The 26,363-nt window shown below is 37.5% G+C and overlaps 1 protein-coding gene across 4 annotated transcripts in view; it reads right to left on the reverse strand.

The window, feature by feature from the left end:
- PDSS2 (decaprenyl diphosphate synthase subunit 2) overlaps nt 1-26,363 on the reverse strand; it is a 383,533-nt gene that overhangs the window by 284,628 nt on the left and 72,542 nt on the right. The gene's annotated exons all lie outside the window — the stretch shown is intronic.

Consider the following 26,363-nt stretch of genomic DNA (forward strand, 5'->3'; position numbering starts at 1 on the left):
ACTCATCTGCCTATATCCTAGATAAAAGGAGCATCAGAAACAATGTTTTCACAATCACACAGTCATACTGTAAAAGCCATATGGTTATACTATCATCTTCAAGAATCAAGTCTACTGGTGCTCTTATGCAAGCTTTAGTTAGACCTTGCTACCTATCATAACCTGCCAACCCCCAACCAGAACCATTCCAGAACACCTACAGCAATTTATAAGATTCCACTAGGGTTCCTTGCACTACAGTAACTTTCCAGAAACCTACAACCTCCAGATGGGTCCCTGGTCCAGAAACCTAGCCCAGCCTCTCCAGAACATCAGCTAGTTCTATCTCCCTACCCCATATTAGTGGCAGACCCTTACAATATAAAAAATTTAGAATTGTCACAGCCCAAACAACCCCAATAATAGGTATGGAAAGATCATAGATGATGGTGGAATTATACATAGAAGATAGGACTTAAATGAATATGAATGCTGAATCATTAAATTGATATCTCATTAGTCACCAGTATTTTAGAGCAGCTAGAAGTAAAAACCTAAAATTGTGAAACTGTCATCTACGTCAAACTCTAAAATATGTTCTAGAACTAATTGTGGTGTTATGCTTTGAAATTTATAGTTTTTGTGTATATGTTATTTTGCACAAAAAAAGAAGGAAAAAAGTTGATTGTGATGATAAAAAAATATTTAGGCCCTCTAGCCTCCTATATTCTGAAGCAGCTAGAAGGAAAAATAGGAGAGGTTCATATGGTAGCCCATGACAAACTCTGGGATCTGTCCTGTAACCACTTGTTGAAGAGTGTTTTGAAAACTATTGCTTTTTTATTTCTTTGATTTGTATATATGCTATACTATACAATAAAAAAAGTTAAAAAAAAAAAAAAAGAAAAGAATCAAGGCTACTGGAACACAGCTCAACAGTTTCAGGCACTTCCCTCTATAGCCACACTAAAATAACACAATCCAAAAAGGGATATCTATATAATGCGTAAGAATAAAATCTAGGATATCCTCTTGACTCGGTTTAAAATATCTCAGCCATTGAAACTTTATTTTGCTTCGTTTCTCTCTCCCACCTTCTGGTCAATCCCTTGATGCTAGGTCCCGACTCATCCTGGGATTTCTGTCCCATGTTGCCAGGAAGACTTACACCCTGGGAGTTATGTCCCATGTAGTGGGGGGACGGTAGTGAGTTCACCTGCTGTGTCAACTTAGAGAGAGGGGTCACATCTGAGTAAGAAAAGAGGTTCTGTGGGGGTGACTCTTAGGCCCAACTTTAAGTAGGCCTAGCCTATTCTTTGCAGGAATAAGTCCCACAGGGGTAAACCCCAAGATGGAGGGATCAGCCTATTGACTTGGTTGTCTCAACTGCTTGCAAGAGTATCAGAAATTCTCCAAATGGGAAAGTTGAAAACTTCCTCCTTTCTCCACAGTGCCCCAATGTGACCTTGTGAATACTTCTTTATTTACTGCCCAAATTACTCTGGGATATATCAGGACATCATACTAACCTGGAGAAACCAACAAAGTCTCATGCCCTATTCAAGATTCCATGTACTTATGGTATTCAACTAAACTGATCATACAAGTTAAATCAGGAAATACACTACCCAAAATATAAATTTTGCACCAAATAAACATCTCTCCCTTTGGTCTCACACAGAAGTTGAAGTTTGATAATACGGACAATATCACCCCTTACTCTGTACTCTGATTTATCTTAGTCCTATCCAGATCAAACTTCATTCATATCTCTACTCAAAGTCAGATCTCTTTTTCAACTTTTTAAACAGTTCCTGTATGGAGTACTACTGACTTTCATAGCTTCAGAGCTCTAATTCTGAGTCTCAAGTGTCACATAAATACCCAAAGATCGTGGGAATGACCAGGTTATAAACAAACAGCTCAGGATTTCAGGATTTAGAAGTAACAGTTATAACTCGTGAATATATGACTGCTATATGAGCTCACAATTTAGAATCCTTTGCAAGAGGCCCCAATCTGATAATCCAAGCTCTTGACTTCAGTTCACCAAGTTTTTATATCATCATCGTCAGTTCATATGAGTGAGGCATGATAATATTTGTCTTTCTGTTTCTGATATTTCACTCAACATACAGTTCCCAAGGTTCATCTACCCAGTTGCAAGTCTCAACTTCATTCCTTCTTGTGGCAGGTCAGTAGGCCATTGTATGTATAAACCATAGTTCCCCCTTTCAAGCCTTCCCTGTTGTACCCTTAGGCCACCTCCATCCATTGTGGATTACAAACACTGCCGCCATAGACACCAGTGTGCAAATGTCCATTCCAATCCCAACACTCAGTTCTTACAGGTATATACTGAGCAATGGGATTTCAGAATCATATGGCAACCCCACCCCTAGCCTCCATCGAAACCTCCACGAGGCTGCACGTCTCATTTTTCCCTATTGACAACGAATAGGTACATTTAGCACTGATTTCTCTCTGTCCATTTTTAAATAGTTTTATTCACACATCATACAATCCAACCTAAGTGTAGAGACACGCCTTTGCCACCATAACCGATCTGAAGACATTTCCTTTTCTTCCAGAAAGAATCCATACCCCTTCTCCATGCCTTCCACCTGTTGACATTTAGTTTTGTCATAATGGCTTTGTTACATTCAGTGGAAGCATATTACAATGTTACTGTTGATTATAGAACCTGTGTAATTACATTACTGTGTTACAATCAGATAGTATTCTGCTATGCATTTCTGAATTTTTACAATCAGTCCTGATGCACAACCTGTATTCCTTCACAACCAATTGCCCAATCTCTACCCTATCTCTATCTCCTGATAACCTGCATTCTTAATTCAAATCTCGAAGTTTGCTCATTAATGTTAGTTCATATTAGTGAGACCATACAATATTTGTCCTTCTGTTTCTCACTAATTTCACTCAGCATAATGTCCTCAAGGTTCATCTACACTTTTACATGCTTCATGACTTTATTCGGACTTAGAGCTGCATAATATTCCATCGTATGTATATACCACAGCTTGCTTAGCCACTCCTCCGCTGATGGACATTTGGGTTGTTTCCATCTCTTGGCAATCATAAATAATGCTACTATAAACATAGGTGTGCAAATGTCTGTTTGTGTCCTTGCCCTCAAGTCCTCTGAATATATACCTAGTAATGGGATTGCTGGATCATATGGCAATTCTATACTTAACTTCCTGAGGAACTGCCAAATTGCCTTTCAGAGCAGTTGTACCATTTTACATCCACCAATAGTGGATAAGCGTGCCTCTTTCTCCACATCCTCTCCAGCACTTGTCACTTTCTCTCTTTTTGATAATGGCCATTCTGGTGGGTGTCAGATAATGGCCACATTATGATTTTTGATTTGCATTTCCCTAACAGCCAGTGAAGTAGAGCATCTTTTCATGTGCCTTTTAGCCATTTGTATTTCTTCTTCTGAGAAGTGTCTGTTCATGTCATTTGCCCATTTTTCAATTGGGTTGTTTGCCTTTTTGTTGTTGAGGTGAAGAATCTCTTTATATATTCTGGATACTAAACCCTTATATGATATGTGCTTTCCAAATACTGTCTCCCATTGCATAGGCTGCCTTTTTACTTTCCTGACAAAGTTCTTTAATGCACAAAAGTGTTTAATTTTGAGAAATCCCTAATCATCTATTTCTTTTTTCAATGCTTATGTTTTGGGTGAAAGGTCTAGGAAACCATCTGCTATTACAAGTTTCATATTTTCCCACATTTTCTTCTGTTTTATGGTCTTAACTCTAAGGTTTAGGTCTTTGAACCATTTTGAGTTAATTTTGTTACAGGGTGTGAGATATGGATCCTCTTTCATTCTTTTGCATGTGGATACCCAGTATTTGATCTACCTTTGAGAATGATCCATAAGCACTTGAGAAAAATGTGTTTTGCTGTTGTGGAGTGCAATGTTCTGTAAATGTCTATTAATTCTAGTTCATTTACTATATTATTCAAATTCTCTGTTTCTTTACTGATCCTCTGTCTAGACAGATGTTTTATCCATTCATGAGAGCAGGGAATTGACGTCTCCAACTAGTATGGTACAGATGTTTATTTCTCCCTTCAGTGCTGACAGTGTTTGCCTCATGTGTTTTGGACCACTCTGGCTTGGTGCATAAATATTTAAGATTGTCATGTCTTCTTGTTGAATTGTCCCTTTTATTAATGCATATTATACTTCTTTGTCTCTTTTAATTGTTTTACATTTGAAGGCTAATTTGTCAGATATTAGTATAGCTACTCCTGCTCTTTTCTCACTGTTTGCATGAAATATCTTTTTCCAACCTTTCACTTTCAACCTACTTTTGTCCTTGGGTCTAAAATGAGTCTCCTCTAGATAGCATATAAATGGGTCCTGTTTTTTACTCTATTCTGCCAGTCTATGTCTTTTGATTGGGGAGTTTAATCCATTAACATTTACTGTTATTACTATAAAGGCAGTACTTTCTTCTACCATTTTGTCTTTTGGATTTTATATGCCATATCTAATTTTTTTTTCCCTTTTTACTTTTACTGATAGTCTTCATTTCTACACCCTTCTCCAGATCTCCTCTCCTGCCTTTTCATATCAGTCTGTAATGCTCCCGTTAGTATTTCTTGCAGAACTGGTCTCCTGGTCACAAATTCTCTCAGTGACTGTCTGAAAATATTTTAACATCTTCTCCATCTTTAGAGGACAGTTTTGCTGGGTATAGAATTCTTGGTAGGCAGTTTTTCTCTTTTAAAATCTGAGATATATCACACCATTTCCTTCTTGCCTCCATGGTTTCTGCTGAGAAATCCATGCACAGTCTTATTAGGCTTCCCTTGTATGTTATGGATTGCTTTCCTCTTGCTGCTTCCAGACTTTTCTTTTTCTTTGATATCTGACGATCTGATTAATAAGTGTTTTGAAGTATGTCTATTTGGATCTATTCTGTTTGGGGTATGCTGGACTTCTTGGATCTGTAGTTTTATGACTTTCATAAGAGATGGGAAATTTTCAGTGATCATTTTCACCATTATTCTTTCTTCTCTTTTTCTCTTCTCTTCTCCTTCTGGAATACTCACAACACATATATTTGTGCGTCTCATGTTGTCATTTAATTCCCTGAGACCCTGCTCATATTTTCCCACTCTTTGCTCTAAATTTTCTTTTGTGCGTCAGATTTCAGATGTCCCATCCTTTAGTTCACTAATTCTTTCTTCTACCTCTTCAAATCTACTGTTGTAGGTTGCTGTTCTAGTCTGCCAAAGCTGCCAGAATGCAACACACAAGAGATGGATTGGCTTTGAATAAAAGGGGATTTATTTAGTTAAAAAGGTATAGTTCTTCAGAGGAAAGGCAGATAACTTTCATCTAAGGTTCTCTCATACACAGGAAGGCAAAAGGCGATCTCTGCTGGCATTCTCTCCAAGAGCTTTCCCTGGGGTGATTCCTTTCTGTATCTTCAAAGGTCCGGGCAGAACTGCGAGTACTGAGAGGATGTATGCTGAGCTACTTGGGCTGTGCTGCACAGAGCTCTCTCTTTTAAGCTTCCCATGAATTAAATTAAATATCACTCATTGAGGAAGGCACTCCCCTTAGAGACTGCAGATGTAATCAGCCATAGATGAGCTTCACTAGCTAAGGATTCAAATCCATAGCAACAGAACTAGGCACCATCACCTGGCCAAATTGACACCTGAACCTAACTACCACAGTTGCCTATGTTTTTTTCATCTCTTCTATTATGCCTTTCATTCCCACAAGTTCTGTGATTTGTTTTTTCAAGCTTTTGATTTCTTCTTTTTGTTTGCCCAAATGTCTTGTTTATATTCTCCCCCAACTTGTTGATTTAATTTCTGATGAGGTTCTCCACATCTATTTGAATATCCTGAATTGGTTGGTTCAACTCCTGTATCTCACTTGAATAGTTGGCTTGTTCCTTTCACTGGGCCATATCTTTGATTTTCCTAGCATGACTCCTTATTTCTTGCTGGCATCTAGTCATTGATTTCCATAATTAGTTTATTTTGGAGGTTGTTTCCACTCTTTTGCCTAGGATTTTCTTGCTGAATGGCTTTGTTCTCTATGTGTTCTTTGACATTCAATTCAACTTATTCTAGACTTCTAGCATAGGTTCCGTCTGATGAGAATTTTTCAGTGCTTTTTTTTTCCTTTTCTTGCCTTGCCTTTTTTTTTTTTTTTTTTTTTTCCTGAGGAGGGTTTCATCAGATATTATAGACCCCAGTGAAATTTTCCCAGACCAGACTGGCCCACGTCTCAGAAGGAAAGAGTCATCAGCATTAGTTTTCCTTGAGGGTGAGACCCAGCAGGTTGTCAGATTTTCCAAAGAATCCTCTAGACTGTGCTTTTCCGATCCAGCTCAGTATGTGGTGCTTGTCTGCCTGCTGTTTCTTATCAGAGAAAAAAGTGATATGGTGCCTTTAATTTCAGGAGACTCTCCCTGCAAGGAGGATGGCTGACACAGAGGTGTGGTTGTAGGCTGGCATTAATTGCTTCAGTTTTCCAGTCCCTGGGGTCTGAATTCCTTGAAGGAGGAATTCCGCTTCAGTTGGGGCCCACCTTTCTCTTGGGGAGATACGACCTTAGGGAATTAACTCCTTTCACCTGACTAGTTACTTTTCTCTCAGAGAAGCTTAATTCTGCCCTGGCCTCAGGCACTGCTAGAGTCTGAGAAGGCTTCCAGTTCAATCTAATGAGCGGTTAATGATTGGGCGGGGAAAACGTCTTTTCAGAGCAAAATCCTGCTCCTTGGGTTTGTCCATTAAGGACTCTATATGCCCTTTTTCTTGAGGCCCAGCCCTTTTGCAGTACTTTGTGCTGTCTGACTCAAAAAGCCTCTGTTTGGTTTGTTTGTTTTTTTCCATCAACCCTACCCACTCTTTGCCAGGGCAAAAACTCCTAGTACCTTTAGTGCTTATTCCAGGTTGATCCGTGCTAGGACTATTTTCAGAGTCAGAATTTGTTAATTAATACCACAAGTGGAGCCTAGGTGAGCTAAGCCCTTGCTGCTAGTAAAATCTGTTTCCTTTCCCCTTGGGGAACCAGCCTGCTGGGCCCATGAGGAAGGAGCGCCAGCCTCCGCAGCTTGGGGGACTTACAGTTCAGTGTGGGGTCTTAGCCAGTCCACCTTGTCCAGACAGGTGTATGCTGTGTGTCTGGCCTGTGTAGCCCCAGTAGTTGTTCTGCACTGTTTCTGGCTATTTACTAGCTACACTGAAGGAAGAACTAAATTCCACACCTCACTAAGCTGCCTCTTGCCCTGCCTCCATGATTAAGTTCTGGAACTAATGATTTTTTTATTAGGGGTACAAATAGTCAGATCAGTCTGAGAAACATTAAATGGTAAGATATTGAAAACTGGTAAACAAAAGGATGTGGGCAACGAGGAAAAGTAAAGTGAAAAAAAAAATTGTGGGACTCAAAACTTACCACAAAGCTACAGTAATCAAGACAGTGTGGTAATGGCATAAGAACAGACATGCAGCAATGGAATGAAACTGAGAGCCCAGAAATAAATTCTTACATCTGCAGTCAATTGATTTTTCACAAGGGTGCCAACGAAATTCAGTGGAAGAAAGAACAGCATCTTAAACAAATGGTGCTAACACAACTGAATAGCCAAATATAAAAGAATGAAGTTGGTCATTTACCTAACACCACAGGCCAAAATGACATCAATGGACCACAGATCTAAATTAAGAGCTAAAATTATAAAACTCTTAGAAGAAAACATAGGAGTAAATTTTTATGATCTTGATTTAGACAATGTTTTCTTAGTTATGACACAAACAACAAAAGAAAAAAAAATATTGGACTTTATGGAAATTTAAAACTTTTGTGCTTTAACAGACAATGAAAATGTGAAAAGACAATACACAAAATAGGAGAAAATACATGCAAATCATATATCATAAAAGGAACTTATATGTAAATTATATAAGAATACATAATTCAACAATAAAAAGCACATAATTCAATTAACAAACAAATAAAGGATTTGAATAGACAAATGAAATGCTAACAAGCACATGAAAAGATACTCAACATCATTAGCAATTAGGGAAATACAAATCAAAAGCACAATGAAATACAACTTCACACTTATTAGGAAGGTTAAAATTAAAAAAAAACAATAGCCCCATGTTGGCAAGAATGTGTAGAAATTGGAACACTCAATAATTACTGGTAGGGTTTTAAATAGTCACTTTGGAAAATACTTTGGCAATTCTTCAAAAGGTTAAACAAAGGTACCAGATGACCCAGCAATTCCACTCCTATATGTATACCTACGAGAAATGAAAACATGCATCCATGCTATGCAAAAACTTGTACACAAATGCTATCATAACAGGATATTTATAGTGGTCAAAAAGTGGGAAACAACCCAAATATCCACCAATTATGGATGGATAAGTAAAATGTGGTATATGCATACAATGTGATATTAATGAGCCATAAAAAGAAATGAGGTACTGACACATGCTACATTATGGATGAACCTTGAAAACAAAGTGAAGGAAGGAAACATACTGTATGAGTCCAGTTACATTAAATGTCCAGAACAGGCAAATCATATATAAAGTAAATTAGTGAATGCCTAGCACTGGGGGCGGGCAGTAATGGGGAGTGACCACTAATAGGTACCAGCTTTCTTTTGGGGATGATGAAAAGGTTCTAAAATTAGAGCATCATGATGGTTTTATAACTCTGTGAATATACTAACATCCACTGAACTGAATACTATAAACAGGTGAATTTTATGGTATATAATTGTAACTCAATAAAGAAGTTATGTAACACACACACATAGACTCAAATACAAACCATTGTGTACTAATGAGTTTTTAATAGATCATAGAGAATGAGTAAATCATTCACAACCTGGTACTTTACAGTATTGATGCTCAGACATTTTCCACAAATAAAGTCATACCAAAACTCCCCCAAATTTATAAACATAGCCCTGAAGATAAACTATTAGAATGTACAGTCCTTAAAGGCCAGAAAATTATCAATGTCATAGTTCTATTTCCTTTCACTTCCGATCATGCTATTTAACTTCAATCATAGTATTTTACACATAATAAATGCTCAATAAATGTTTCCTCAAATGAATCACCAAAAAAGAGAGTAGGGAACCTAAATTTTTAGAGAATGCTTCTCTTTCTTCATTTAGTCTTTTATTAATTTCAATAGGAGAGATTTGAGAAATCTTCAGAAAGAGACCTTAATATAAAGGAGACTATAATTACTTTCCTCTATTTTTTAAATTTAAAACTCCTTCATGAAGAAAGTCTCTAGCAGAGTTGAAGCAAAACACAACAAACATCCAGTTATTCTCTTGTATCAGGCAATGGGGTATTCTGGTTAATATCTGGTTAATATCAAATTACTATATATAGATTAGCACTTGTCAAATGAATTGGAAAAAATACACAATAAATTTAACATAAGCTCATCTTTCTTTGACAAACCAGAAGACATTTGGATGTCTTGCACTGCCTTAGAGTCATCACTAGACTCAGCTATCAGTATTTTCTATGTTGAGTTGTTGCATTTGTACTCAGTAAGGAAGTTTCAGCTGAAAGAATGCCAGATACACCAAATTTACTATAGGAAAATAAAGCCAAGAAAATGACAGCTGAAGCCTGAGAGATGAAACATCTAAATAAGGAGCAAAATGGGCAATTCACAACTAAATCGTGACAGGAAAAGAAAAAAATGATAGCTTAACTGGGAATAATGCTGGCACTTGGGAATCCTTAGGAGGGGATGGGATAAAGTGGGGAGTTTCATACAGTTCTTCAACGATGAAATGTTTTGATTTCCAGTGGGGTGTAAAAAGAAGAGGAGAAGGAACTCAGCAAATAGTGCTTTGATGAAGATGTAGAAAGAGAAAAGTCCATTTATCTCCTTGTACCTTTCAATGGCTGTCTCTGTCTATGCCAAGAAAAAGCAACCACACTAGGCCAAGCACATCTGGATGCAGAGGCATAATGTTCTCTTAGGTGTCGGTACACAGTAGTAATTTCATGTAGCCTGGATCTTTCATCAAATCTGTAATTTTCCAGATGCTGCTAATTCTACCCCTAAAAAGCAGTATGGAACATCAGCAAAATTAACATTGCCCAAAATACATAACAGATTGCTTAGTAGAACATGGGATATTTATTCTCTGAAAAGTATAGCAACAACACTATAGAAAATCATATGTAGGCTTTAAAGATCTTACAAATTAACTGTTAAGTAACTGAAATGTCTGTCTTAGTACTGCTATGTTATACGAAGGGAAGGTTAACCTACTTTACACCATCCTCTTCATTTTCTAATCTGTTGCCTATAAAAACATCTTTGAGAAAGACTGCCACAAAATTTTTCTCTTCAAAACCAACTCCACATTTTTAAAAAATCGTGATTAATTATTTAATAAATAGTTGTGTGGATTCATAAAGAAAAAACTCTGGCATTGGACACAGTGATACCATTTTTCTTCTAGGGTCCCATAAACAGTAATCAAAGCTATTTACAAAGAACATCTGTACAAAAAAGAACAGTGGACTGCTGAAAATATAGACTTGTTGATATTAAAGAGTAACTTCATGTTTTTTTAGATACATGCAGAATGCAACAGTTTTACATTGGGGAAGTAGATTTCAAAAGTCAAAACAAAAAACTTTAGAATACACTGACAAGCCCATTTTACATCAAAATTTCATCTGAACCTGATAATAAATACTGTTGTATTCTACTAAGGCTTACAGCAGCACTAGGTTTACATTTCATTTTAGGGTCAAATTTTCATTTTAGGGTAAAATCTAATCGAGCCATTGATGTCATAAAACCAGACTATAGAGCTGGAAGGTATGTAAGAGTGCCCTAGTTCAATCTGCTCATTTTACAAAAGAAAAAACCAGGACCAAGGGAGGTTTAATAAGTTGATTTCAGGATTAGGGCACACATAGAGCTAGTTACAATATTTTAACATTGAAGTTAACTGAATCATGTTTGACTAGGAAGAAATATCTTTCAAAGGATTAATATCGGTTTTGCTCTTTCATCATAAAGTGATTTTCTGAAACTGAAAGAGAGCATGAGTTTAACCAGCAACCACCTTCGGTAACGAAAATCTTCAAAATATTTCCCCAATACCTAAAGCAATGCAAAGGTAAACAAATAAAGTAGGAAAAGTCCAAAGCTAGGGTTCAAACCTCTGCTATCTTCCTCCTACATCTCAACTATAGACGCAGAGAAATCTTACACCCGAATTACATTTAAGGAAAGGAAATTCACTAACAGCAATGGAAAAATTTAATCCACTAGCCTCTTCTTCAAATAAATCCAACAGAATTGTCAGTTTTCTGCCAACCATTGCACTCTGCTTTGGCATCTAACCATTGTGAACTAGACACTCTCAGGGAAGGTCTGACTTGACCTGCTTGCCCTATCTGGAAACTGTTGCTCCCCAGCCTCTCCCCACTACCTGTGAAAAAGACCAGAAAGGTTAGTCAGCTGTTCCGGTGATGAAATGACAGGCCTGCAGATGCACCTGTGGCCTCTAACTGGGCAGGAGAAGAGTCATTTGCATGACTAACTTAAGTAGCAGCCTGGATTTCCAGAAGTATTAGCAGTTTTCATTTAAATGGATTTTCTCTAAAGAAAGTAGATACAGTAGATAAAGTGAATGAACTGCTTAAAAATTTTCTTAGCAAACATTTAACTCTCCTCTTCGTTATCACCATTCTTTTTTGTATGAATAAGGAAAAGAGATTACAGATATAGGGAGGAAGAAAAACTTTAATGAAAGAAAACCATTATTTGCTTTAACTGTTCACCCTCAAGATAAGGCATATGGGACTGCTGCCTAAGGTCAATATGCAGCATATCCAAGGTATAACTATTTTTAACCCGAGAATTAAAAAAAAAAACATATATGAACATGAAAATAACACTGAGGCATAAAGGTCTGAAAAATAACAGGTACCTACAATTATTCTGCAGGAATGCCCACAGAACCAAGAGGATTTTCTAACTCTACTGGCTAGTACTACAGGCTTCACCTATGAGTCTGACAGAAAACATTAGAAGCTGCAACAATTTCATGTTCTCAATCTCTTGGGACGTTAAGAAAGGTCCAAATAACACTTTGAGTGCTGGACTAAATATAGAAAATGACTTGTAATGTCACTGAAGAAAGTCAACAGAAAATAAAGAAAAGATATCAAAATGAGAAAACTCCCAAAGAGATAGGTACTCATTATATGATGCACTGGGAGCACAGGCTACCTCCGCACCTAGCCAAAATGAGGTTGGGGAGAGACCAGTCAGGGTGCCATGAAATCCTACTGCTTTTAAATAGCATTTTTGCTGATTTGGAATCTGTCTTTTTACTGCAGTCCTGTAACTGTTTTGTGGTGGTTTGAAAAAGATGTTTCTGTCAGTTCTTGCTGGTTGTTCAAAAATTCTATGGGTTCTTCTGGAGAAGATGGCGGTTTAGTAAGACGCGTGGATCTTGGTTCCTCCTCCACAACAGCTACTAGGGGAGTAGAAACGATACAGAACAGCTCCCGGAGCCAAGAGAGAGATCAAACAGACAGCGTACTCCATCCTGGAACAGCTGACTGGCTCAGAGAACACGCTCCAGTGAGATCGCCGAGGGGCGCGGGCTTCCCCGGGCAGGGGCGGCAAGCGGCCGGAGTCCCTCCCTTCCTCCTTCCCGGGCCAGCTGGGACAATTGGACAGGCGGTCCCCTCAAGTCGCAGCGACTGGTGCCCCCCCCCCCATGAGCGGTCCCCCGGACCAACTGGGAGAATTGGATGGGAGATTCCCAGGCTGCGGAGAACGGTGATCGGGGTCCCTTCCAACACGTGACTTCCCGGTCCGGTTGGGAACGATGCACTCTCCTGGGCCGCGGCAGCTGGCGCCCTCCCGTCACGCTTGGCACCCCGGGCCACTGGGAGATTCGGACCGGCGCTCTCCCGGGCTGCAGCGGCCGGCGACCCTCCCTGCGTTCGGATCCCAGGGCCGCTGGCACCCTTCCAAGCCACTTCATGTGGCAAACCTCCCCCACGGCGAGAGTTTTCCAAAGTTAAAGGACCCACAGCACCTTTTACTGGTGGGACCCGCAGACAAACATGTGTCACGAATGCCACCTACTGGGAAGGATAAGAAAAACAGAACCCAGAGATTTCACAGAAAAATCTTTCAACCTGTTGGGTCCAACACCCAGGGAAATCTGACTAAATGCCCAGACACCAGCAGAAGATAACGGATCACGTTCAGAAAATTGAAAATATGGCCCAGTCAAAGGAACAAACCAATAGTTCACATGAGATACAGGAGCTGAGACAACTAATGCTGAATATACAAACAGAAATGGAAAACCTCTTCAAAAACGAAATCGATAAATTGAGGGAGGACATGAAGAAGACATGGGCTGAACAAAAAGAAGAAATAGAAAAACTGAAAAAACAAATCACAGAACTTATGGAAGTGAAGGATAAACTAGAAAAGATGGAAAAAACAATGGATACATACAATGATAGATTTAAAGAGACAGAAGATAGACTTAGTGATTTAGAGGATGGAAAATCTGAATTCCAAAAAGAAACAGAAACTATCGGGAAAAGAATGGAAAAATTTGAACAGGGTATCAGGGAACTCAAGGACAAACATACGTGTTGTGGGTGTCCCAGAAGGAGAAGAGAAGAGAAAAGGAGGAGAAAAACTAATGGAAGAAATTATCACTGAAAATTTCACAACTCTTATGAAAGAACTAAAATTACAGATCCAAGAAGTGCAGCACACCCCAAAGAGATTAGACCCAAACAGGCGTTCTCCAAGACACTTACTAGTTACAATGTCAGAGGTCAAAGAGAAAGAGAGGATCTTGAAAGCAGCAAGTGAAAAACAATCCATCACATACGAGGGAAACCCAATAAGACTATGTGTAGATTTCTCAGCAGAAACCATGGAAGCTAGAAGACAGTGCGATGATATATTTAAATTACGAAAAGAGAAAAACTGCCAACCAAGACTCCTATATCCAGCAAAACTGTCCTTGAAAAATGAGGGAGAAATTAAAACATTTTCAGACAAAAAGTCACTGAGAGAATTTGTGACCAAGAGACCAGCTCTGCAAGAAATACTAAAGGGAGCACTAGAGTCAGATACGAAAAGACAGAAGAGAGAGGTATGGAGAAGAGTGTAGCAAGAAGGGAAGTCAGATATGATATACATAATACAAAAGGCAAAATGGTAGAGGAAAATATTATGCAAACAGTAATAACACTGAATGTTAATGGACTGAATTCCCCAATCAAAAGACATAGACTGGCAGAATGGATTAAAAAACAGGATTCTTCTATATGCTGTCTACAGGAAACACATCTTAGACCCAAAGATAAACATAGGTTGAAAGTGAAAGGTTGGGAAAAGATATTTCATGCAAATAACAACCAGAAAAGAGCAGGAGTGGCTATACTAATATCCAACAAATTAGACTTCAAATGTAAAACAGTTAAAAGAGACAAAGAAGGACACTATATACTAATAAAAGGAACAATTAAACAAGAAGACATAACAATCATAAATATTTATGCACCGAACCAGAATGCCCCAAAATACGTGAGGAATACACTGCAAACACTGAAAAGGGAAATAGACACATATACCATAATAGTTGGAGACGTCAATTCACCACTCTCATCAATGGACAGAACATCTAGACAGAGGATCAATAAAGAAATAGAGAATCTGAATAATACTATAAATGAGCTAGACTTAACAGACATTTATAGGACATTACATCCCACAACAGCAGGATACACCTTTTTCTCAAGTGCTCATGGATCATTCTCAAAGATAGACCATATGCTGGGTCACAAAGCAAGACTTAACAAATTTAAAAAGATTGAAATCATATACAACACTTTCTCGGATCATAAAGGAATGAAGTTGGAAATCAATAATAGGCGGAGTGCCAGAATATTCACAAATACGTGGAGGCTCAACAACATACTCTTAAACAACGAGTGGGTCAAGGAAGAAATTGCAAGAGAAATTAGTAAATACCTCAAGGCGAATGAAAATGAAAACACAACATATCAAAACTTATGGGACGCAGTAAAGGCAGTGCTAAGAGGGAAATTTATCGCCCTAAATGCCTTTATCAGAAAAGAAGAAAAGGCAAAAATGCAGGAATTAACTGTCCACTTGGAAGAAATGGAGAAAGAACAGCAAACTAATCCCAAAACAAGCAAAAGGAAAGAAACAACAGAGATTAGAGCAGAAATAAATGAAATTGAAAACATGAAAACAACAGAGAAAATCAATAAGACCAGAAGTTGGTTCTATGAGAAAATCAATAAGATTGATGGGCCCTTAGCAAGATTAACAAAAAGAAGAAGAGAAAGGATGCAAATAAATAAGGTCAGAAATGGAAGAGGAGACATAACTACTGACCTCACAGAAATAAAGGAGGTAATAACAGGATACTATGAACAACTTTACGCTAATAAATACAACAATTTAGAGGAAATGGACGGGTTCCTGGAAAGACATGAACAACCAACTTTGACTCAAGAAGAAATAGATGACCTCAACAAACCAATCACAAGTAAAGAAATTGAATTAGTCATTCAAAAGCTTCCTAAAAAGAAAAGTCCAGGACCAGACGGCTTCACATGTGAATTCTATCAAACATTCCAGAAAGAATTAGTACCAACTCTCCTCAAACTCTTCAAAAAAATCGAAGTGGAGGGAAAACTATCTACTGCATTCTATGAAGCCAATATCACCCTCATACCAAAACCAGGCAAAGATATTACAAAAAAAGAAAACTACAGACCAATCTCTCTAATGAACATAGATGCAAAAATACTCAATAAAATTCTAGCAAATCGTATCCAACAACACATTAAAAGAATTATACATCATGACCAAGTAGGACTCATCCCAGGTATGCAAGGATGGTTCAACATAAGAAAATCAATTAATGTAATACACCATATCCACAAATCAAAGCAGAAAAATCACATGATCATCTCAATTGATGCAGAGAAGGCATTCGACAAGATTCAACATCCTTTCCTGTTGAAAACACTTCAAAAGATAGGAATACAAGGGAACTTCCTTAAAATGATAGAGGGAATATATGAAAAACCCACAGCTAATATCATCCTCAATGGGGAAAAATTGAAAACGTTCCCCCTAAGATCAGGAACAAGACAAGGATGTCCACTATCACCACTATTATTCAACATTGTGTTGGAGGTTCTAGCCAGAGCAATTAGACAAGAAAAAGAAATACAAGGCATCAAAATTGGAAAGGAAGAAGTAAAACTATCACTGTTTGCAGACGATATGATACTATACGTCGAAAACCCGGAAAAATCCACAACAAAACTACTAGAGCTAATAAATGAGTACAGCAATGTAGCAGGTTACAAGATCAACATTCAAAAATCTGTAGCATTTCTATACATGAGCAATGAACAAGCTGAGGGGGAAATCAAGAAACGAATCCCATTTACAATTGCAACTAAAAGAATAAAATACTTAGGAATAAATTTAACTAAAGAGACAAAAAACCTATATAAAGAAAACTACAAAAAACTGCTAAAAGAAATCACAGAAGACTTAAATAGATGGAAGGTCATACCGTGTTCATGGATTGGAAGATTAAATATAGTTAAGATGTCAATCCTACCTAAATTGATTTACAGATTCAATGCAATACCAATCAAAATCCCAACAACTTATTTTTCAGAAATAGAAAAACCAATAAGCAAATTTATCTGGAAGGGCAGGGTGCCCCGAATTGCTAAAAACATCTTGAGGAAAAAAAACGAAACTGGAGGTCTCGCGCTGCCAGACTTTAAGGCATATTATGAAGCCACAGTGGTCAAAATAGCATGGTATTGGCATAAAGATAGATATATTGACCAATGGAATCGAATAGAGTGCTCAGATATAGACCCTCTCATCTATGGATATTTGATCTTTGATAAGGCAGTCAAGCCAACTCACCTGGGACAGAACAGTCTCTTCAATAAATGGTGCCTAGAGAACTGGATATCCATATGCAAAAGAATGAAAGAAGACCCATCTCTCACACCCTATACAAAAGTTAACTCAAAATGGATCAAAGATCTAAACATTAGGTCTAAGACCATAAAACAGTTAGAGGAAAATGTAGGGAGATATCTTATGAAACTTACAATTGGAGGCGGTTTTGTGGACCTTAAACCTAAAGCAAGAGCACTGAAGAAGGAAATAAATAAATGGGAGCGCCTCAAAATTAAACACTTTTGTGCATCAAAGAACTTCATCAAGAAAGTAGAAAGACAGCCTACACAATGGGAGACAATATTTGGAAATGACATATCAGATAAAGGTCTAGTATCCAGAATTTATAAAGAGATTGTTCGACTCAACAACAAAAAGACAGCCAACCCAATTACAAAATGGGAAAAAGACTTGAACAGACACCTATCAGAAGAGGAAATACAAATGGCCAAAAGGCACATGAAGAGATGATCAATGTCCCTGGCCATTAGAGAAATGCAAATCAAAACCACAATGAGATATCGTCTTACACCCACCAGAATGGCCATTATCAACAAAACAGAAAATGACAAGTGCTGGAGAGGATGCGGAGAAAGAGGCACACTTATCCACTGTTGGTGGGAATGTCAAATGGTGCAACCACTGTGGAAGGCAGTTTGGCGGTTCCTCAAAAAGCTGAATATAGAATTGCCATACGATCCAGCAATACCATTGCTGGGTATCTACTCAAAGAACTTAAGGGCAAAGACACAAACGGACATTTGCGCACCAATGTTTATAGCAGCGTTATTTACAATTGCAAAGAGATGGAAACAGCCAAAATGTCCATCAACAGACGAGTGGCTAAACAAACTGTGGTATATACATACGATGGAATATTATGCAGCTTTAAGACAGAATAAACTTATGAAGCATGTAATAACATGGATGGACCTAGAGAACATTATGCTGAGTGAGTCTAGCCAAAAACTAAAGGACAAATACTGTATGGTCCCACTGATGTGAACCGACATTCGAGAATAAACTTGGAATATGTCATTGGTAACAGAGTCCAGCAGGAGTTAGAAACAGGGTAAGATAATGGGTGACTGGAGCTGAAGGGATAGACTGTGCAACAGGACTAGATACAAAAACTCAAAAATGGACAGCACAATAATACCTAATTGTAAAGTAATCATGTTAAAACACTGAATGAAGCTGCATCTAAGCTATAGGTTTTTTTTTGTCTGTTTGTCTTTGTTTTTTTTTTGTACTATTATTATTATGTTTATTTTTTTTCTCTGTATTAACATTCTATATCTTTTTCTGTTGTTTTGCTAGTTCTTCTAAGTCAATGCAAATGTACTAAGAAATGATGATCATGCATCTATGTGATGATGTTAAGAATTACTGATTGCATATGTAGAATGGAATGATTTCTAAATGTTGGGTTAATTTCTTTTTTTTCTTTAATTAATAAAAAAAAAATTCTATGGCTGGGCGGAGCCCTAAAGCTTCTCATTCTGCTATCTTAAGCAGGGCAGTTTACCCTTCTTTTTGAAAGAATATCACCAGATGTAAAATTCTTGCTTGGCATTACTTTCTTTCAGCACTTTTAAATATTTCATCTCACTGCTTTCTTGGCTTCTACAGATTCTGGTAGGAAATCAGACTTAATATTATCGGGTTCTGTTGTTATCTAACATGTTACCTTTCTCTTGCAGTTTTCAGAACTCTTTCCTTGTCCCTGGCATTCAATCAGTTTGACTACATTGTGTCTGAAGAGTGGGTCTCTTCAAATTTATCTTATTTGGGGTTTGCTAGGCTTCTTGAATTAAGTATGCATATCTTTTGTTAAATTTTGACAGTTTTCTGCCATTATTTCTTCGCACATTCCTTCTTCCTCCTTACTGCTTTCTTCTCCTTCTGGGAATCCATAATGAATGTATTAGCACACTTGATGGTGTCCCAAAGGTTTCTTGGGTTCTGTTCATTTTTTAAAATTCTTTTTTCTTTTTACTCCTTAGCTTGAATCATTCCAACTATCATGTCTTTGAGATCAACTAATTCTTTCTTCTACCAGTTCTAATCTGCTAGCAAAAGAAATTCTGGGGAATTTTTCATTTTAGTTACCCTGGTTTTCAACTCTAGTATTTCTACTTGGTTCCTTAAAAAAAATTTAAATTTCTTTATTGAGATTCTCATATTTTTTATTCATTGTTTTCCTAATATATTTTAATTCTTTCTTCCCATGTTTCCTTTATCTCTTTCAGTATACTGAAGATCATTTTTTCAAAGTCTTTGTTACATCCATCAAAAGTCTGGTATTCTTCACTGATGATATCTGAAGTTTCATCTTTGGATAGGCTCTATTTCCTGTTTCTTTGGCTTGTAATTTTTTTTTGCATGCTATACATTTTAATATTTTAATGTGTTAGTAATATTTTAATTTCTTAAATCCAGCTAGATGTGACAGAGATTTCCTTGAGTGCCAGGAGCAGTTTTCAGTTCCATTTTCTTGATTTGGTATTCACCCAATTACCATATCCCTTTAACTGTGTTCTGGAGTTTTGAAGACAACAGCTGTGCCAGTATTTGCCAGCTGTTTAAAGATTCTGTGGGGGAATGGAACCCTGGAGTGGCTTACCCTGCCATCTTGGTCGACCAGAAGTGCTATACTGGAAAATAGTGTGTTGACTAAAACAGTGAGACTTAGGACCTAAGAAACATTTTCTTAGGACAAAAGAAAATGTACATAAACACCATCTTCTACTTTGTAAAGTTATTTCTCATGAGAGTACAAGTTAAAAATTTTGAAGCTGTTTACACGCCTACGACAGTCAAACAAATAAGTAAATAGATTACAGATAGTGAAAAACAGGGTTCTCACTATTGGAGAAGGAAGTTACAGACATGAAAAGGGAAGGCTAGAATGAATCCTGTAGTACTGGATCAGAGTCAACAACATAGGTATAACTCATATTTAGATTAATATCGATACAGATTTAGCATATATAGAAATAGTTATAGACGTGAGTATATATATGGATTATGTACAGAATGTTTCCTATCTCTGTCATCTGACAAGACACAAAAACAGTAACACCCAAGTAACAGTAAGCATACTCAGTGCCCAGATCTTGGTTTCTGGATACCACTACCAAATGAAAGAACCAAGACTCCTTGGAGAAATGGCTGATTCTAAGGCTAGGTAAGAGAGAATACAAGATGACCTTACTAGAAAGTAAGGAAAAGTTAGAAAAAATACAAAAGAATAAGGATACATCATAGAGACACAGGTGTCAACCTGAAAGAATACCCAATGGCCAAAGCCAGAACTATTTGAGATACGAAATAAAGTAGTAATGGATTATAACTCAAAGTATAAAATAAATACATATATAAGTCCATACTGATATAATTAGATGATTGAAGAAATAAATAAATGGGAGGAAAAAAACATATTTTCCTCATGGAAGAATTTGAAGTAATTTATGTGACTGCTCTCTACTCCAGGAGATGAAGCTTAGTCTTTCCCACTCACCTTGAGTGTTGCTGAACTTTACTCCTAAAGAACAGAGTATGAAATGGGATGAGGTAACTTCACAGTGGAGAAACCTGGGCAACACAACTTTGGTTAGCAGATTAAGCTTAACAACAATAGTGACAAGTCATGTTGATACTACAAGATGAAAAGGACAATTCGCCTTGTATTATCATTCCCAAAAAACCATAACCCCAGTCTACACAGGAAACTTCAGTCAAACACAAACCGAGGACACGCTATAAAATATGACAGTATTTCTAAAAATTCCCAAGGTCATGAAAAAAAAAAAGGAAAAGACTGAGAAACTGTTACAGAACAAAGAAGACAAAGGAGTCATGTCACCCAAATGCAATGTGGTATCCTGGATTGGATTCTGGAACAGAAAAAGGACATTCAAGGAAAGGGAAATCTGAATAAAGGTTGGAGGTTAGTTCATATTAATAGACCAATGCTGGTTTCTTAGCTTGAAAAATGCACACTGCTGTTATGTAAGATGCTAAGAATAGGGGAAACTAGGTAAGGAATATAGGGATTCCATACTACCTTTATAACTTTTCTATAAATCTAAAATAATTCTAAAATTAAAAGTATATTTTTAAAAATTGCCAGGAAAATAGATATAACCAGAACCTGTTACCTCATGTACGATCCAAGTTTAACTTCTTTTTTAACATGCTTTAACTGTTGAAAATCTAGAGAATAACAACTGAGTTGGTAATATTTAGTGATCAATGGGAAATCTAATTGGATTCCATCACTGCTACAAAAGAGTAATAATTTTTAAAATACTTTTTTTTGCTAATTCCTGGCTGCAGAAAATACAAAACAATGCAAATAGGACTACTTGAACTGATGAGTAGAGGAAAAATGCAGAAGGAAAGATAATTTGCAACTAAATGACTTCTTATTACTTAGAACTTCCTTTCTCTTTTAAGTTCATATGTAGGGCTTAAGCATTTTTTTTTAACATGGGCAGGCACCAGGAATAGAATCTCGGTCTCCAGCATGGCAGGCGAGAACTCTGTCACAGAGCCACCCCGGCCTGCTTAAGCATTTTTTTTTTTTAATTTTTTATTAATTTTAAAAAAATTACAAGAGAGAAACACAAGCATAATATATGCTCATTCCGTTCTACATATATAATCAATAATTCACATTATCATCACATAATTGCATATGCATCATCATGATCATTTCTTAGAAAATTTGTATCAATTCAGAAAAAGAAATAAAAAGAACACAGAAAAATGAAACAAAAACGGAAAAAAAAACATTTTACATACCAAATCCCTTACCCCTCCCTTTCATTGATCACTAGCATTTCAAACTAAATTTATTTTAATATTTCTTCCCCCTATTATTTATTTTTATTCCATATGGTTTACTCATCTGTTGACCAGATAGACAAAAGAAGCATCAGACACAAGGTTTACACAATCACACAGTCACATTGTGAAAGCTACATCATTATACAATCATCATCAAGAAACATGGCTACTGGAACACAGCACTACATTTTCAGGTACTTCCCTCCAGCCTCTCCATTATATCTTGGATAACAAGATGATATCTACTTAATGCGTAAGAATAACCTCCAGGATAACCTCTTGACTCTGTTTGGAATCTCTCAGCCACTGACACTTTGTCTCATTTCACTCTTTCCCCTTTTGGTCGAGAAGACCTTCTCAATCCCTTGATGCTGTGTCTCAGCTCATTCTAGAGTTTACTCAATCCCTTGATGCTGAGTCTCAGCTCATTCTGGGATTTCTGTCCCACATTGCCAGGAAGGTCCATACCCCTGGGAGTCATGTCCCACGTAGACAGGGGGAGGATGGTGAGTTTGCTTGTTGTGTTGGCTGGAGAGAGAAGCCACATCTGAGCAACAAAAGAAGTACTCTTGGGGTTGACTCTTAGGCCTGGTTTTAAGTACGCTAGGCCTATCCTTTGTGGGGTTAAGTTTCATATGAACAAACCCCAAGACTGGGGGCTCAGCCTATAGCTTTGGTTGTCCACACTGCTTGTGAGAATATCAAGAATTCAACTTGGGAAGGTTGAATTTTCCCTCGTTCTCATCATTCCCCAAACGGGACTTTGCAAATACTTTTCCACTCACTGATCAAATCACTCTGGGATTCATCGGGGCATCACTCTGGACAAACCAACAAAATCTCATGTCCTACTCAAGGTTCCATGTACTTGTGTTGTTCAATCAACTACCTATATAAGTTATTAGGAGATGCACCAGTCAAAATATAAATTTTGTACCAAATAAACATTTTTTGATTTAGTCTCACACATAAGTTGAAATTTTAAAATATTAATTACTGTCTATTTTCAGCATCCTGCAGTAATGACATTCCTTTGTTCTTCCTCATGCAAAAACATTTTTTAAATTCATACATTTAGTCACTATCATTATACACTCTAGGCATTCCTAGATTATACCACCTCAATCTTTATTGTCTTTCTTTGTGATTTCATTTATGCCCCCAGCCCCCCTCCCTCTATCGTTTTCACATTCAGCTTCATTCAGTGTTTTAATATAATTGTATTACTGTTAGGTAGTATTGTGCTGTGCATTTATGAGTTTTTATATTCAGTCCTGTCACACAGTCTGTATCCCTTCAGCTCCAATTACCAATATCTCACCCTATTTCTATCTCCTGATGGTCTCTGTTACCAATGAAATTCCAAGTTTATTCACTAATGTCAGTTCATATCAGTGAGACCATACAGTATTTGTCCTTTTGTTTTTGGCTAATCTCACTCAGCATAATGTCCTTAATTTTTTTTGTTTTGAAAATGTTTTAATTTATCTCTCATTTTTGAAGGACAATTTTACTAGATATAGAATTCTTGATTGACAGTTTTTCTCTTTTAATAATTTAAATATATCATCCCACTGTCTTCTTGCCTCCATGGTTTCTGCTGAGAGATCTACACATAGTCTTATTGGGCTTCCCTTGTACATAATGGATTGCTTTTCTCTTGCTGCTTTCAAGATTCTCTCTTTCTCTTTGACCTCTGACATTCTGATTATTAAATGTCTTGGAGTATGTCTATTTGGATCTATTCTCTTTGGGGTACACTGCACTTCTTGGATCTGTAATTTTAAGTCTTTCATAAGAGTTGAGAAATTTTCAGTGATAGTTTCCTCCCATTAGTTTTTCTCCTCCTTTTCCCTTCTCTTCTCCTTCTGGGACACCCACAACATGTATATTCATGCGCTTCATACTGTCGTTCAGTTCCCTGAGTCCCTGCTCATATTTTTCCATTTTTTCCCCTATATTTTCTTTTTCTTTTCGGATTTCAGATGTTCTGCCCTCCAGTTCACTAATCCTATGTTCTTCCTCTCGAAGTCTACCACTATAGGTTTCCATTGTTTTTTTCATCTCTTCTACCGTGTCTTTCATTCCCATAAGTTCTGTGATTTTTTTTTTCAGACTTTCGATTTCTTCTTTTTGTTCATTCCTTGTCTTCTTTATATACTCCATCAATTTATTGATTTGGTTTTTGATGAGGTTTTCCATGTCTGTTCAAACATTCTGAATTAATTGTTTCAGCTCCTCTATCTCATTTGAATTGTTGGTTTGTTCCTTTGACTGGGCCATATCTTTAATTTTCCTAGTGTGATTTATTATTTTTTGCTGGCATCTAGGCATTTAATTACCTTAATTAGTTTATTCTAGAGATTGCTTGCACTGTTTTTACCTAGGGTTTTCTTGCTGGATGAATTTGTTGTCTACCTGTTCTCTGACATTCTGTTCAGCTTTATCTGGACCTCTAGCTTAAGTTTTGTTTAACAGAGGAGAATTTTTCAGTTCTTGTTTCTTGCCCTGCTTGTATGGTGCTTTTGTCCCCCAACCCTTAGGAGGGTCTACTTAGATATTATAGACCCCAGCTGGATTTTCCCAGACCAAACTGGCCTCCTATCAGGAGAAAAGAGTCACCTACGTTGGTTTTCCCTGAGGGTGAGACCCAGCAGGTTGAAAGACTTTCCTGTGAAGTCTCTGGGCTCTGTTTTTCTTATCCTGCTAAGTATGTGGCATTTGTTTGCCTGCAGGTCCCACCAGCATAAGATGATGTGGTACCTTTAACTTTGGCGGACCCTCCCTGCTGGGGCCGTGGTGGAGACAGAGGAGAGGTTGTAGGCTGATTTTAATGGCTTCAAATTACCAAGCCCTGGTGTCTGAATTCCTTGAGGGAGGGATTCCACCTGAGTTGGGCTTCACCCCTCCCCTGGGAAAGGCACAGGCTCCAGACAAGCCCTCAAATGAGCTTGTTTCTGCCTATGCCTGGGGCAGCTGCAGCCTGAGAAGCCCTGCCGCTATATTCAAAGGCAGTCAAGCCTTTGTAGAAACACAGCCACAAAAACCTGTTTCCTTTTTTTTTTTCTTTTTCGGGCAGCCCTGCCCCCTTGGCGCCGGGACAAAAATCAGCACCCTCGGGTTTGATCAGGTTCACCTGAGCTGGGGGTCTATTTTTAGTAGTCAGAATTTTTAAATTAATTCCACATTTGGTGTTTGGTTTGGCTGAACAACTGCTGTTGGTAAAGTCTCTTTCCTTTCCCCTCTGGGAAGCAACCTGTGGGGGAGGGGCACCAGCCACTGTGGCTGCGGAACTCACCGTGCTGGGGGGGGGGGGGGCGCTTGCAGCCAGTCCAGCTGGTCCAGGCTAGGGTACGCTGTGTGTCCAGTCACTGATGTGGCCCCAGGGGCTGTTCTGTACTGTTTCTGGTTATTTAGTAGTTGTTCTGGAGGACGAACTAAAACGCGCACATTGCTAAGCCGCCATCTTGGACGGGCTTAAGCATTTTATTCTTGCCGAAAAAGTAACAGCAACATGACTACTGGAAAGAAAACCCCAACTTACTTATAAGGTCAGTGGTGAAATGCGAGGCCTACAATACTACACCAACAGCTCAGGAGAGATAAGAAAGAAAACAAATAGAGTTCATAATAAAGATTGCTTTTAAGAGCAAGAGCAAGCAAAGGAAGATATTGAAAACTGAGTAACCTCATCCTATCCCAGCTAATAGCAAAAAGACCATATTTTTAACTTAACTCTTCGTATAACTCTATCATGGTTAGGACTAATAACATTCTGCTTAAAGAGCTCCTGTTGCCAGAAATAGTTTCTTTTCCAGGCAGGGGGGAAAAGTACAGAGAGGGTTCAAAAATTATTTGGAAACAAATATTTTCCTTGATAATTTCCCCCCTTCAATAAGTGTATGAGGAAGATAAGTGTTGTAGGTAGTTAACAGGTTTTTCTGGTATGCTAAAACGGCATAAACCCACAGTATATTTCATTTATGGGAGGCCACGAACTAGAATTATTGCCAGAATTACTTTCCACTGTGTACAAAATATCAAGGCATATTATAACTAAGCCTAATAAAATAACAGTATATGAAATATTATTATTTTCTTCTTTTTCTCACAAAATCCATTTTACTCATTTATTTAATAAATATTTACTTTATGTTTCTTATGCATCAGGCACTTTTTGGGTGGCATTATAGCTTTTGAAAAAAACGATAGATGCTCATTGTTTTAAAATTCAGCAATTCAGATAAGTTCAAAAACAAGAAGGGAATTACCCTATATCCTAATACCCAAAATTCAACACTTTTGGTAAAAACAATCTAGATATCTCTGTTTGCCAGACACATTCATAAATATTTTGTTAAAAGCACTTTTGTGACTTTCAAATAAGCAAAGTGTCTGTAAAAAAAAAACTAGCTACGAATTTGAATTG

Source organism: Tamandua tetradactyla, chromosome 5 (genome assembly GCF_023851605.1).
Source record: "Tamandua tetradactyla isolate mTamTet1 chromosome 5, mTamTet1.pri, whole genome shotgun sequence".
Lineage (NCBI taxonomy): Eukaryota > Metazoa > Chordata > Mammalia > Pilosa > Myrmecophagidae > Tamandua > Tamandua tetradactyla.